The following is a 15,043-nucleotide window of genomic DNA, read 5'->3' as shown; positions in this document are numbered from 1 at the left end:
ATATTACCCTCCCCCCCACTTTTCTCCATTAACATCTTTCATTAGTTGATACCTTTGTTGCAATTGAACCCATATTTAAATATTACTACTAACTATGGTCAATAGTTTTTTGTTCTTTAACAGGGAAATGTCAACTATTTTTTAATAAAATAGCTGAATCATTATTTGGAGCAAAAGTTTTCTTTACTACTGTTTTCTTTAATTAACTTTGGCTTCATGAGAAATTATTGCACAGGCTCTAAGCCACACTTATATCATTTTCCTTGTTATCCTGATGGATAACATTCTCCATTTACACCCAATTACCCCAAGAACTTAGAATTTGTCATTATGTAGTGGATTTTCTTGAATAATTTATCAAAAACCCATCCTACCATGGTCAATAGTTTACATTATGGTTTGCACTTTGCACTGCACAATTATATAGGTTTTGACAAATTTATAGTGGCTTGTATCTGTCATTGCAGTGTCACGCAGGACCATTCCAAGGTCCAAAAAAAACTTTCCAGAAGGGGTGGGCCGCGCTCCCGCTCACCAGCCTAGGTCAGGCGGGTCTTCCCCAGAACCCCGGCTTTCAAACAGGACACCAGGGAAAACCCGGATCCAGGATTTTCCGGCCCTGATGCGTCCACAGCTCTCCCGGGTGGCTTTGTTTGCCGTTTCCCAGATCCTCCTTCCGCGTTTTCCTCTGAGCTGAGCCCGGGCGCCAACCCTAAGCCCGGAAGCGCGGGGCCGCGGGCGCGGGAGCCTCCTTCCGCCGAGGCGCGGGTGAGTCTCTCGCTCTTCTTTGGTTTGAGGCATCGTAGGTGGGGGCCGGTCGTGGTGCCGGGAAACAGAAAGTGACTTCTTTGGGTGTCTGGGGAAAGCTCGGTTGCTGCCGACCGGAAACGGAACCGGAGGAAGAAAGGAGTGAGGGAACGCGCGCCGTGGCTGAGGGGAAGTACAAGCTGCGGCTGAGGAAGGCGGGTGTGCCTGGGGAACGTGGAGACCCGGGGCAGCCCTGCCACCCGGCGTTCCCTGACACGTAAACGCGGGTGGCTTCTGCAAGGCCGCCGGGGGGAGGCCTGCAGGGACCCGCGGGCCGCCCCAAGCCCTGCTCTCGCCGGGGTGGCTCGACAGTGTGCGGAAGTGGGCGCCGGCCGTGGAGGGCGTAGCTACCCGGGAAAGCGCCCTGGGCGGAGACCCCAGACCTGAGGGCTTCGGGAACCCGTGAGCTGAAGGCACTTCTTAGGTGTTTTTATATCCGGCTGGCACTTTCGGAATGGACCTGTCTCGTGTAGGTATTTTGATGATTCTTTAATAGAGAGCAGGTGCCACGCGCAGAATCACCGTTGTCCCTGCCACCGCCGCTCGCACAGCCTGTCCCCTCCTCCCTGTCCCGGCGTCCTGAAATAGTGGAAAGCCCGGCGCGCCTTGGGGTGTTGGTTTGGTCCGTAGAATGTCAGCTGCACTCTGGCGGGGTGCAATTTTGAGTCGGGTCAGTTGGTCTTGAGGACCTCCTTCCGCTAGTACGTCCTTCCTTCTCTCCAGACGGGACACCCCCAGGCTCTGGAGCATCTTGGGCGGTGGCTGGGGGACGTCTTTGTTTCTCAACGGCCCAGCGTGGTCTTGGATGAAGAATTTATGACCGTCCGCGGCCTCGGCGTTTGCATACTGACGATGGAGACACGCCAAGCTAGACAGCTCCCACCCTCCGTTTTAGAAATTTCTCCTTCCGGCACCAACAAACCAGGGGCAGTGTTGTAGCGTCAGATCGTCGTTACGGTCTGCTCCGGTTTTCAAACCGTGTACAGCAGTAACGGTATTTGCTCACTTCCTGCTAGGTGGCAGTGTGTAACAGAGAATGACAAACAATTTCAGCTGCTACTGTGTTTTTGCTCTTTTATTCAAAAAAGTAGTTACTTTTCAGGTTTTATCTAAACAAAATTTTTGAAAAATTGTTGAAACTAGTGTTCTGTTTAGGAAATGAAGAATATGATTTGAGGAAACAGTAATGTTCCTTTATATATGTGTCAGTATTCCTCAGTATGGAGACATTTCTGACCCATATATATATAAATGCTTTTGAAATTTGGGTTGTAAAGGGCTGATTTCAGCAAGGGAATGCAATACCTTACTCAATTAGCAGAATTCTACAATAAACATTTGTTATAGTGTTCCTGAATATGGTTTTTTAAAAATGGTAAAAAAAAAAAATTGTTTATTTGCACAACACTTTTCATATACTCTTTTTTTCTTTTTGTAAGTAAAATTTGTTTTCGAGAAGCTAGTGTTGAATTATTAGGAAAAAATGAAAATTATTTAATCTAAATTTTTATATACAAACATACTTTTGTTTTTTTTCCAGAAATCTTAGTCTGTGATGGCTCAAATGATCTTGATTACTGTCTCTTTAATCTTTTCTTCTATGGAGAGTTTTTGCTCCTGGACAGTCTTTCTGGGATCAGAGAACTTAATTTTGGGATGCAGCCTCAGCAGATCATCTGGTCCAGCCCTTTGTCATTAGGCACATTTTGTCAGTGTTATTTAGCAGATTTCTCATTCACGATTACATAGATAGTAAAAGTAGATGAGGGATTTTAATTCAGATGTTCTGCCTAGTAGTAGAATTGTCATGTTATGGAAGCCCTTCTTGGAGAAAGAATACTTAGAAGACCATCAGAGGACAAACAAAGATGAAAAAGCTCCTTAGGAGCTGGCTCCAGGGCCTTACTTATTAGAGTGAATCTTTTTTTTTTTTTTTGTCCTTCATTGCCTCTTTATTCAAAACCAGAGATATTAGTTTGCCAGGCTGTTATAGCAGATACCACACAATGTGTTGGCTTAAACAATAGGTATTGAGTTTTGAGTTTAGTTTTGAGTTTAGAAGTCTAAAATCAAGGAGTCAGTAAGGCAATGCTTTCTCCCCAAAGTCTGCAACATTCTGATGCTGGCTACTGGCGACCCTTGGGGTTCCTTGGCTTGTATCCCCACCTCACATCACATGGTGATGTCCTCTTTTTTCTTCATGATTTCCTTGACTTCCAACTTCCAGCTCGTCCCTGTGGCTTTCTCTTTGAATTTCTTCTGCTTGTAAAGGACTGGAGTAATCCTGGTTAAGACCCACCCTCCTGAATCTCTTTTTGAATGCTGCTAATACAGGCTTATGTGGTGATCAGGGCTTTGTATTAGTTTTTTTTTTTTTTTTTTGTCTGTGTACGTTTTTATGTAGTTTCTACATAAATAGACCTAAATACCCATTTTTTTTTTTTTTGTGGTCATATTATTAGTACTGCATCCTTTGAATGCTTTGGTGTGTGTCTGGAATTAGAGATTGTGAGCATAACATCGCCTTCAGTTCCGTAATAGAAATGTGAGGTGCTCTGGCTACAGCTTCTATCCACCTTTCATCACTGGGGCCTGCCAGTGCTCCCTTGCTCTCTCATGTTCTTTATTGGTCTCTCCTGAGATATGTATTTGGTTGATGAGGGTGACCTTCCCAGACTGAAATCTGCTACCCAAAGCATCCTTTACATAAAAATAAACACTCAGCAAAATATGAGGTCCATTAAAAATTAAAAGAGTAGGGAATACATTAACACAAATAAATATTAATAAAGAAAATTGGGTAAAAGTGGAAACCATGGAAACATCGCCCCTTGTTTATCAAATGTCCAAAGGATAATCACAGCCTCTAAGGAAGCCTTCTGTGACATAACAAACTAGGTCAGATTTTAACGTTTAACATTTGCTGCTTTTGTACCCAGAACCATTTGTTGAAGAGACTGTTAGGTTCTGTTAATATGGACTTGGTAGGTTTGTCAAAAACCAAATGAGTGAAAGATACAGGCCATTCTGTATCCTGCCATAACCTACAGAACTGGGTGGGAGAGAGTGTAAACTACAATGTAAACTATAATCCGTTTCTGTGTGGCAATGCTCCAAAATGTATTCATCAATTGCAATAAATGTACCACACTAATGAAAGAAGTTGTTTTTATAGGGAAAAGTAGGAGGTGTGGGGAGTGGGGCATATGGGAATCCCTTATATTTTTTTATGTAACATTTTATGTAATCTAAGTATCTTTTAAAAATAAAAAATGTATTTAAAAAAAACAGTTGAGGTGTTCTGCATGATCTTGAGATGATGGATACAGGCCATGTTAAATTTTATCAGATTTTTAAAAAGTATATGGTCAAATATGTAAACCATATGGTTAGTAGCTATGTTTCAATATTTTTGTATCAGTTGTAACAAAGGTACCATCCACACACAAAATGTTATTGATGGGGAAAAAGGGAAAAGAGGGAGAATGTTGGGTATATGGAAATCCCCCGTATTCTATATGTTACTCTACTGTGACCTAAAAGTGTTTTGAAGAAAAAATGAAAAAAAAAAAGTAAGACACTGGGGGAATAAATGGAAGAAAATGTCACTGTACATACAGGACAACAGTCTTACAGTGATGAAAGGCAAAATGTCAAAAGTTTTTTCCTTTAAATATTTTTTCATTAATATCCCAATTAAAAAAATATTTTTGCTTTTCATTAATTTTTCTGTATTTTACTTTTGTATAAAGCTATCATTATTTCATTTTCTTATTGTATGTGGCTATTTTATTGGCTTCATTTTTTTTTTTTAAGATTTTTATTTTATTTATTCCGTCCCCCATTCCCCCCATTCCCCCCGTTGTCTGCTCTCTGTCCATTTGCTGTGTGTTCTTCTATGTCTGCTTGTATTCTCATTAGGTGGCTCTGGGAACTGATCCTGGGACCTTCCGGAGTAGGTGAGAGGCGGAGTAGGTGAGGTCTTGTGCCACCTCAGCTCCTTGTTCTGCTCTGTCGTCTTATTTTCTTTCCTCTGTGTCTCTTGTTGTGTCATCTTGCTGCGCGAACTCTCCATGTCGGCCGGCACTCCTGCATGGGGTGGCTTTCCCGCACAGGTGGCATTCCCACGCAGGACGGCACTCCATGTGGGCCAGCTCGCCGCATGGGTCAGCGTGCCCTCACCAGGAGGTCCTGGGCATCAAGCCCCGGAGCTCCTATATGGCGACAGGAGCCCAATTGGTTCAGCCATATCCATTTCCCTTGGCTTCATTTTTGAAGAGGTTTTAGATCACAGAAGGACTACAACTGTGTCAGGGCAGGATCATTGGTGTCACTGAGGGGGGATACATGGGAGGAAGTTCACCTGGGTGTACATGTAAGGCATATAAATTGTGTTCAGATGTTCATGGGGCATTGTCATGGTGGGTAGAGATTCACACAATAACCAAAAGTATCAAATTCGCATCTGGGGGACCTCTGCCACATTTTCTAATGGAACAACAGGAATGTCTCAAGTATAGGAACAATGACTTGCAAAGAAGGATGGTCCATTGAAGGACCCTTGATATTGATGACTATGCTTACGAGCCTTTGCTCTTGAAATGGAAACTTAGTGTAGTGACGGAGGGTTCCTAAGAGTTACCTGTCTGGAGACTCCTTGTTGCTCAAATGTGGCCTCCTCGCTCTAAGCCAAACTAAGTGTATAAAAGTGATAACTTCCCCCCAGCTTGGGACATGACTTCTGGTGATGAGCCTCCCTGGCACTGAGGGATTGCTACCAAGTACCAACAAGGAATGCATCTGGAAAAATAAAAAGACCTTGACCAAAAGGGGGAAAAGCTAAAGAAATGAGTTTGTATGGCTAAGAGACTTAAAAGTGAGTCGGGAGGCCATCCCAGAGGTAGTGCTTATGTACTTCTCAACAGGATCTCAGTGACAGCCAATCTAGATACTGCCCCAAATAATGAAGATCCTCTGGGATATGGAGACATCTGGACACTATAATCAGAGCAGACAGCTCAGGAATTTGGCCCCTTGCCAGTGGGCCCTAATGTGGTATTTATGCTCCCCAGTATGACAGAGTTAGACTCAGCAGTGGTTTCCCAATGCTTGACTCTCTTGTCCTACTATTTGAACTAGTAATTAGTACTAGAGTTGGTAGGTGTACATCCAAGAGACTTAAATGTTTGGGCTGTCCATGTACCAGCTGAGCCCTGAACCTCAACAGAGCTGTAACACCTCCTTTCCAGTTCAATGAACTCACCAAGGACAACTAACAGGGAGGAGATGATGGCAAACAACATACCAAGGAACCAAGAATGCCTACAACTGCAAGCAAGAGAGTCCTATCCATTGGATATAGGGGATTGAGGCCCCCCCTCAATTAATGGAGTGGGCATCACCATCCCAGAGTCCTCAGGATTGGGAAATGAACTGTGGACTAAAATAAACTTACTACTATAGACTTATTGTGATTCTAGCCATAGAAGAAATACCATTGTTTTGGAGGTAGTGACTCATGCATGTTCTGGGGTTAGGGAGAAGGAAAAACAGGTGTAATGGGGGACATTTCAGAACTTGGGAATTATCTTGAATGACATTACGACAGATACAGGCCATTATATATCCAGCCATAACCTACAGAGTCAAATGGGAGAGAGTGTAAACTACAGTGTAAGCCATAATCCATGCTTAATGGCAATGCTCCAAAATATGTATCAATTGTAATGAGTGTACCATACTGATGAAAGATGTTGCAATGTGGGAAAATGGGAGAGATGTGGGCAGTGGGGCATATGGGAATCCCCTATATATTCTCTGTAATATTTATATAATCTAAATATTATAAATAAAAAAAGTGCTAAAAAACAAACCAGTTGAGGGAGTGGATGTGGCTCAGCGGTTGAGTATCTACTTCCCATGTGGGAGGTCCTGGGTTGAATCTCCATTGCCTCTTTTTTTTTTTTTTTAAAGATTTATTTTTTATTTATTTATCTCCCCTCCCCCCCCCCCCAACCCCAGTTTTCTGTTCTGTGTCTATTTGCTGCATCTTCTTTGTCCGCTTCTGTTGTCAGTGGCACGGGAATCTGTGTTTCTTTTGGTTGCGTCATTTTGTTGTGTCAGCTCTCCCTGTGGGAGGCACCATTTTGAGGCAGGCTGCAATTTCTTTTGCACTGGGCGGCTCTCCTTATGGGGCGCACTGCTTGCACGTGGGGCTCCCTTATGCGGGGGACACCCCTGCATGGCAGGGCACTCTTTGCACGCATCAGCGCTGCACATGGGCCAGCTCCACATGGGTCAAGGAGACCTGGGGTTTGAACCGCGGACCTCCCATGTGGTAGACGGACGCCCTAACCACTGGGCCAAGTCTGCCGCCTCCATTTCCTCTTAAAAATGAGCAAAACAACAAGCAAACAAACAAAAGAGCCAACTCAGCGTAGCCATTGTGGCTCAGTGGTTGAGTACCAGTTTCCCACATATGAGGTCCCAGTTTCAATCCTTGGCCTTTGTACCTCAAAAAAAAAAAAGTTTACGAATCCTTGGTCTAAGTTAATTTATATTACTAAAGGAAAAGCTAAAAAATGTAACATGGGACTCGATAGCATAGTAAAACTTATGTGAAATATGAATATGAGTAATAATTGCATGTATAATACATTGATACTGAACAAATGTTATATATGTTAATGTTACAAGATGTTAATATCAGGTGAAAAAAAAATGAGCTAAGTGAAGGAAACCAGACACAAAGTACTACATATTGCATGGTTCCATTCACGTACAATGTAAATATAAATCAAATTTTAAAGATGGAATTAGATTAGTGGTTATGTAGGGCTGGGGAAGGATAGAGGGATTGAGAGGTGACTCTAAAGAGTGTAGAGTTTTTCCTTTTAGAAAAAAAATTAAATAGATTATTTCTTTTTTTAAAAAAGCAATTTTATTGATATATATTCACATACCATACAATCTGTCCAGGGTGCATAATCATTGGCTTTTAGTGTAATCACAGTGTTGTGCATTCATCACCATGAACCCCTTTGCACTTTCCCTTCCAAATAAATTTGGTAATTGCCTTTTCTATTTCTGTAAAGTAGGCTGTTGGAATTTTATTGGCGTTACATTGAATCTCTAAATCAGTTTAGGTAGGATTGACTCTTCATGATATTTTGTCTTCCAGTCCATGAACATGGAATGTGTTTCCATTTGTTTAGGTCTTCATTGATTTCTTTTAGCGTTGTTTTGTAGTTTTCTGCATGTAGGTCCTGTACTTCCTTGGTAAAATTGACTCCTAGGTATGTGCATCTTTATGTGGCTATTGTAAATGGGATTTCCCCCCCTGATTTCCTTCTCAGATTGTTCAGTATTAGTGTACAGAGACATTACTGATTTTTGTGTGTTGACCTTGTATCCTGCCACTTTGCAGAATTCATTTATTAGCTCAAGTAGCTTTGTTGTAGATGTTTCAGAATTTTCTAAATATAGGACTTTGTCATCCAGAAATAGAGTTTCACTTCTTTCCTATTTGGATGCCTTTTATTATTTATTTTTCTTTTCTAATTTCTTTAGCTAGAACTTGTAGAACAACATTGAATAACAGTGGTGACAATGGCAATCCTTTTCTTGCTCCTGCTCTTAGAGCTAAAATTTTCAACCTTTCCCCATTGAGTATGATGTTGACTGTGGGTTTTTAATATATGCCTTTTATCATATTGAGGAATTTTCTTTCTGTTCCTCTCTTTCTAAGTGTTTTTATCAAGAAACAATGCTGGATTTTGTTGAATGCCTTTTCTGCCTCTGTGGAGATGATCATGTTGTTTTATTCCTCTAATTTGTTAATGTGGTGTATTGCATTAATTGATTTTCTTATGTTGAACATCCTTGCATACCAGGAATAAACCCTACTTGGCTGTGGTTTATAATTCTTTTGATATGCTGTTGGATTCTACTTGCAAGTATTTTGTTGAGAATTTTTGCATCTATGTTCGCTACAGAGATTGGTCTGTAATTTTGTTTTCTTGTAGTGTCTTTATCTGGCTTTGCTGTTAGGGTGATATTGGCTTCATAAAATGTGTTGGATAATTTTCCCTCCTGTTAATTTTTTGGAAGAGTTTAAACAGGATTGGTGTTAATTCTCAAAATGCTTGGTAGAATTCACCTGTGATGCCATTTGGTCCTGGACTTTTCTCTGTTGGGAGATTTTTTTCTTTCTTTTTTTTTTTCAGGAGGTACGGGGGATTGAACCTCAGACCTTGTATATGCCAAGTAGGTGCTCTACCACTGAGCTATACCTGCTCTGCTGTTGGGACATTTTTGATGATTGATTCAATCTCTTTAAATGTGATTGGTTTGTTAAGTTCTTGTATTTCTTGTAGAGTCAATGTAGTTTTGTGCATTTCTAGGAATTTGTCTGTTTCATCTAGTTTGTCTAGTTTGCTGGTGTACAGGTTTTCATCATAATGTCCTCGTATGATCTTTTTTATTTCTGTGGCATTAGTCGTAACTCCCCCCCTTTCATTTCTAATTGTATTTATTTTGTTTTCTTTGTTAGTCTTGCTAAGGGTTTGTCAATTTTATAGACCTTGAAGAACCAGCTTTTGGTTTTGTTGATTTTCCCTATTGTTTTTTTGTTCTCAATTTCATTTATTTCTGCTTTAATCTTTATTTTTTTCCTTTTGCTTGTTTTGAGAATGGTTTGTTGTTCTTTTTCTAGTTTCTTCAGTTGTACAGTTAAGTATTTGATTTTAGCTCTTCTTTTTTAATATAGACATTTATGACTATAAATTTCACCCTCAGAATTGCTTTCACTGTATCCTATAAGTTTTGATATGTTGCATTCTCATTTTCATTTGTCTCAGTGTGTTTACTAATTTGACTTACAATTTCTTCTTTGACCCATTGATTGTTCAGACGTGTTGTTTAGCCTCCACACATTTGCAAATTCATATATGAAGGACAATTTTGCAAAATAAAGAATTCTTAACTGGCAAGTTTACTCTTTTAGTATCCTTTCTCATCTATTATTAATTTCCAGATTTCATTTCATTATGATCTATGAAGTTGCTTTGTATAATTTCAGTCTTTTTATATTTATTGAGACCTGCCTTGTGACCTAACATGTGGTCTGTACTGGAGAAAGATCCATGAACACTTGAGAATAATGTACAATCTGCTGATTTGGGATGCAACATTCTGTACATGTCCGTTAGGTTTAGCTTGTTTATCATATTGTTCAAATTCTCTGATTCCTTGTTGACTTTCTAGCTAGTACTATCTAACAATGTGAGTGGGGTGTTGAAGTCTCCAACTATTATTATAGAGATGTCTGTTTCTCCCTTAAGTTTTGCCAGAGTTTGCCTCATGTATTTTGGGACACTCTAATTAGGTGCATAGATATGGTAGATTGTCCCTTTTATTAATATATAATGGCCTTCTGTATCTCTTATAACTTTTCTTACCTTTAAATTCTGTTTTGTCTGATATTAGTATAGTTACCCTTGCTCTTTTTTTGTTAGTGTTTGTGTGGAGTATCTTTTTGCCAACCTTTCACTTTCAGCTGGTTTGTATCCCTGGGTCTATGGTGAATGTCTTGCAAGCAGCATATGGATGCCTCTTGTTTTTTAGTCTGTTCTATCACCATATATCTTTTTAATGGGGAGTTGATCCATTCATATTCAATGATATTATTGTAAATGCATTATTTACTTCCACCATTTTGTTCTTTGGTTTTCCTATGTCATATCTTATTTTCATCTGTCTTTTTTACTCTTTTAGTTATCCTTTCTCCTATTCTTGCCTTCTACACTCTCCTCCAAGCCTCTCTCTCCTGTCTTTTCTTTTGAGCTGTAAGGTTCCCTTAATACTTCCTGCAAAGGTGGTTTCTTTTTTACAAACTCTCTTAGTTTCTGTTTGTGAATATTTGAAACTCACCTTCACATATGAAGGACAATTTTGCAAGATAAAGAATTCTCAACTGGCAAGTTTACTCTTTTAGTATCCTAATTGTATCATACTGCTGCCTTCTTGCCTCATTGTTTTTGATAAGAAATCTGCACTAAGACTTATTGGGCATTCCTTGTATTGATAGTTTGCTTCTCCCTTGTTGCTCTCAGAATTTTCTCTTTAGCTTTGATGTTTGACATTCTGAGTAGTGTATGTCTTGGAGTAAGTCTAATCATATTTATTCTGATTGGGGTACACTGCCCTTCTTGGACATGTAAGTTCATTTCTTTCAGGAGAGCTAGGAAATTTTCAGTATTATTTCCGTGAATGCTCTGACCCCTTTCCCTTCTGGAACTCCCATGACATGCATGTTGTTGTATTTCTTGTTATCATTCAACTCTGTAAGCCCCTTGCTTAACTATTCCCATTCTTTTCTCACTTTTCTGTTCTTTCTCTTCAATTTCAGCTCTTCTATCTTCTGTATCACTTATTCTTTCTTCTCTCATTTGGAGTCTGCTCTTATATGCCTCTAGTGTGTTTTATTATTATAATTTTTTAGGGGGTATTGGGAATGAACCTAGGACCTTGTACATTGGAAGCACATATCTGATAAAGGTTTGATCTCCATCCTATGTAAGGAGATCATACAACTCAATGATAAAAAGACAAACAGCCCAATTTAAAAATGGGCAAGAGACTTGAATAGACATTTCTCCAAAGAGGAAATACAAATGCCCCAAAAGCACTTGAAAAAATGTTCATCATCACTATCTGTTAGGGAAATGTAGTTCAAAACTAAATAAGATACTATTGTACATGTTATAGAATTAATTAAAAAAACCCAGGGAAGTATAAGTGCTGGGGAGGATGTAGTAAAATAGCAACACTCCTTCACTGCTGGTGGGAATGGAGAATGGTGCAGCATCTATGGAATATAGTTTGGTGTTTCCTCAGGAAACTAAAAGTAGAACTGCCATATGATCTGGCAGTCCCGCTACTAGGAATATATTCAGCAGAACTGAAAGTAGGGATGTGAACAGACATTTATATACCAATGAAATTGCAGCATTACTCACATTTGTAAAAGATGAAACAACCCAAATGTTCATCAGCTGATGAATGGATAAACAAAATATGGTGTACACATACCATGGAATACTATTCATCTCTAAGAAGAAATGAAATTGGGAAGCGTATGACAACATAGATGAACCTAGAGGACTTTATGTTTAGTGAAATAAGCCAGACACAAAAGAACAAATATTGTATGGCCTTACTGTTGTGAAATAAATGTGATAAGTAAACTCATGGAGGTAAACTCTAGAGTATAGGTTACTAGGAGATAGAATATAGGTTGAGAATGGGAGCTGATGTTTTATGTAGAATTTTATTTATTTATTTATTTCTCCCCCCACCCACCCTGGTTGTCTGTTCTCTGTGTCTATTTGCTGCATCTTCTTTGTCTGCTTCTGTTGTCAGCCGCACAGGAATCTGTAGTTTCTTTTTTGGCTGTGTCATCTTGTTGTGTCAGCTCTCTGTGTGGGTGGCACCATTCCTGGGCAGGCTGCACTTTGTTTCACACTGGGCAGCTTTCCTTATGGGGCGCACTCCTTGCGTGTGGGGCTCCCCTACGCGGGGGACACCCCTGCGTGGCATGGCACTCCTTGCGCGCATCAGCACTGTGCATGGGCTGTATGGGCCAGCTGCACACAGGTCAAGGAGGCCCGGGGTTTGAACCGCGGACTTCCCTGGTAGACGGATGCCCTAACCACTGGGCCAAGTCCACCGCCAAATTTTTTTTTTAAGATTTATTTTTTATTTTATTTATCCCCCCCTTGCTGCTTGCTTGCTGTCTGCTCTCTGTGTCCATTCACTGTGTGTTCTTCTGTGTCCGCTTGTATTCTCGGTGGCATCGGGAATCTGTGTCTCCTTTTTGTTGCATCATCTTGCTGCGTCAGCTCTCTGTGTGTGTGGCGCCACTCCTGGGCAGGCTGTGCTTTTCGCGTGGGGTGGCTTTCCTTGAGGGGCGCACTCCTTGTATGTGGGGCTCCCCTATGCGGGGGATACCCCTGTGTGGCAAGGCACTCCTTGTGCATGGTAGCACTGCGCGTGGGGCAGCTCACCTCATGGATCAGGAGGCCCTGGGTTTGAAACCTGGCCCTTCTATATGGTAGGCAGATGCTCTACCAGTTGAGCCACATCTGCTTCCCAGTAGTAATATTTTGATGATGCTCTTGTGTAGTTTGTAATGAATGTTTTGTAACAACACAAGATGTTGGTGGTGTGGTGATGTGTGATAGCCCTGTATGATGATATGCATGTTTGTTTTGTAAGTTCACAATTTTTACTCTATACTTATTGTTTATATATATTCTTGTATGAATGATATACTTCAATACATTAAAAAAAATTTTTTTTTAGGTTATACCAGGGGATTGAATCCGGGATCTCATAAATGGGAAACAGGCCCTCAACCACTGAGCTATACCTGCTTCCCTCAGTTTTTTTTAAATGAAAAAATAAATGAAAAATGAAGGTAGATTTATGAAAGGGGAGCACATGCTTTTTTTTAAAATATATTTTTTATTTATTTTTAAAAGATACATAGATCACACAAAATGTTACATTAAAAAATATAGGAAATTCTCCACACCCCCCACTTTTCCCACATCATCTTTGATTAGTGTGGTACATTCATTGCATTTGATGAATACATTTTATTTATTTACTTTTAAAGATTTATTTTTATTTATTTATTTCCCCTACCCCCCCTCCCCTGTTGTCTGCTCTCTGTGTCCATTCACTGTGTGTTCTTCTGTGTCCGCTTGCATTCTTGTTAGGGGCACTGGGAATCTGTGTCTCTTTTGTTGCGTCATCTTACTGCATCAACTCTCTGTGTGTGCGGCACCACTCCTGGTCAGGCTGTCCTTTTTTCACGCAGGGTGGCTCTCCTTACGGGGCACACTTCTTTCATTTTGGGGCTCCCCTATGCGATGGACACCCCTGTGCGACAGGGCACTGCTTGTGCACATCAGCACTGTGCATGGGCCAGCTCACCACATGGGTCAGGAGGCCCTGAGTTTGAACCCTGGACCTCCCATGTGGTAGGTGGACACTCTGTCAGTTGAGCCAAATCCACTTTCATGATGAATACATTTTAGAGCACTGCTACTTGGCATGGATTATAGTTTACATTGTAATTTACACAGTCTCCCACTCCATTCAGTGGGTTATGATAGGATATATAATGTCCTGCATCTGTTCCTACAGTATCATTCAGGACAACTCAAAAATGCCCCCATATCACACCTCCTTTTCCCTTTCTTGCCTTTGGCAACTCCAGTGGCCACTGTCTCCACATCAATGATATAATTTCTTCCATTTCTGGAGTCACAGTAAGTCTATAGTAGAATACCAGTAAGTCCACTGTAGTCCATATTTTATTCCTCCATTGGAGGACCCTGGGATAGTGATGCCCACTCTACCTCACAATTGAGAGGGGGCTTTGATCCCACATGGCTGATGGATGGGACTCTCCTGCCTGCAGCTGTAGAAGGGAGCATACTATTAAGACCAAAGCTTTATAACAGAATTCTATATAATTTTTATATTTCTGTTTTTATCTTTAATTCTGTATCCTCGAGCTAGATAGAGACTTAGATCTTTGGAATACTGTAGAGTAACAGTACCCTTCTCTAGAATGCCAAACCTTGCTGCACTCTGAAGTTCACAGCATCATCTGCATAAGACATTTGACGCCACAGGATCTTGGGGATAAAAGGCGATCTGTGGCTATTTAACTCATTTTTTAACCTTTTGAAAAGATCATATTTGTTTCAGATAGATGAAAAGCTTATTTTAAAACTTTCAGAGAAACGTATTGCCCCCAAACCCCACAACTTTTATTATACTTGCCATAAAAGTCTAAAGAAATGAATCCATAGTCAGAATTCTTTACTTTGTGGCTGAAGGTGCTTTCTTTGGGGGTTTTAAACGGGCCATTTGACCTTTATCCATTTCTGATCAAATCCTGAACCTTTTCTTTTTTCCTAACTTTTACAGGAGTAGGTGGATAGTCCTGATAGTTTCTCCTCCTCAGCTCCTTTGAAACGTAGGCAGAAGGATAAGAATGCATGTAAATATCTTCTGGAATTCAGTCTTCTGATGGCTGCGAAAATTACACGGAAACAGAACTTTAGGCTTGGGACCTTATCGTTGATCTGGCATTCTCCTCTAACGGGCTGCAAAGCCTTGATCCTGTCACTTCACTTCTCTGGCCTTGGTTTCCTTATCT

General features: G+C 40.6%; 1 protein-coding gene across 10 annotated transcripts in view; it reads left to right on the top strand.

Moving 5' to 3' along the window:
- Window positions 1–608: 608 nt before the first annotated feature.
- Window positions 609–15,043, top strand: part of FUT10 (fucosyltransferase 10) — a 119,824-nt gene continuing 105,389 nt past the window's right edge. Inside the window, exon 1 of one of the 10 annotated variants that reach the window (XM_071212643.1) lies at window positions 609–768. The gene's annotated coding sequence lies outside the window, so the exon portion shown is untranslated. Of the gene's footprint in view, window positions 1,277–15,043 lie in introns of all 10 variants that reach the window. The other 9 variants (XM_071212644.1, XM_004475174.3, XM_012518268.4 and 6 more) reach the window with 9 other exon arrangements.

Source organism: Dasypus novemcinctus, chromosome 29 (genome assembly GCF_030445035.2).
Source record: "Dasypus novemcinctus isolate mDasNov1 chromosome 29, mDasNov1.1.hap2, whole genome shotgun sequence".
NCBI classification, from domain to species: Eukaryota; Metazoa; Chordata; class Mammalia; order Cingulata; family Dasypodidae; genus Dasypus; species Dasypus novemcinctus.
The sequence above is the reverse complement of the archived record's forward strand: the minus strand, read 5'-3'. Positions and strand labels throughout refer to the sequence as shown.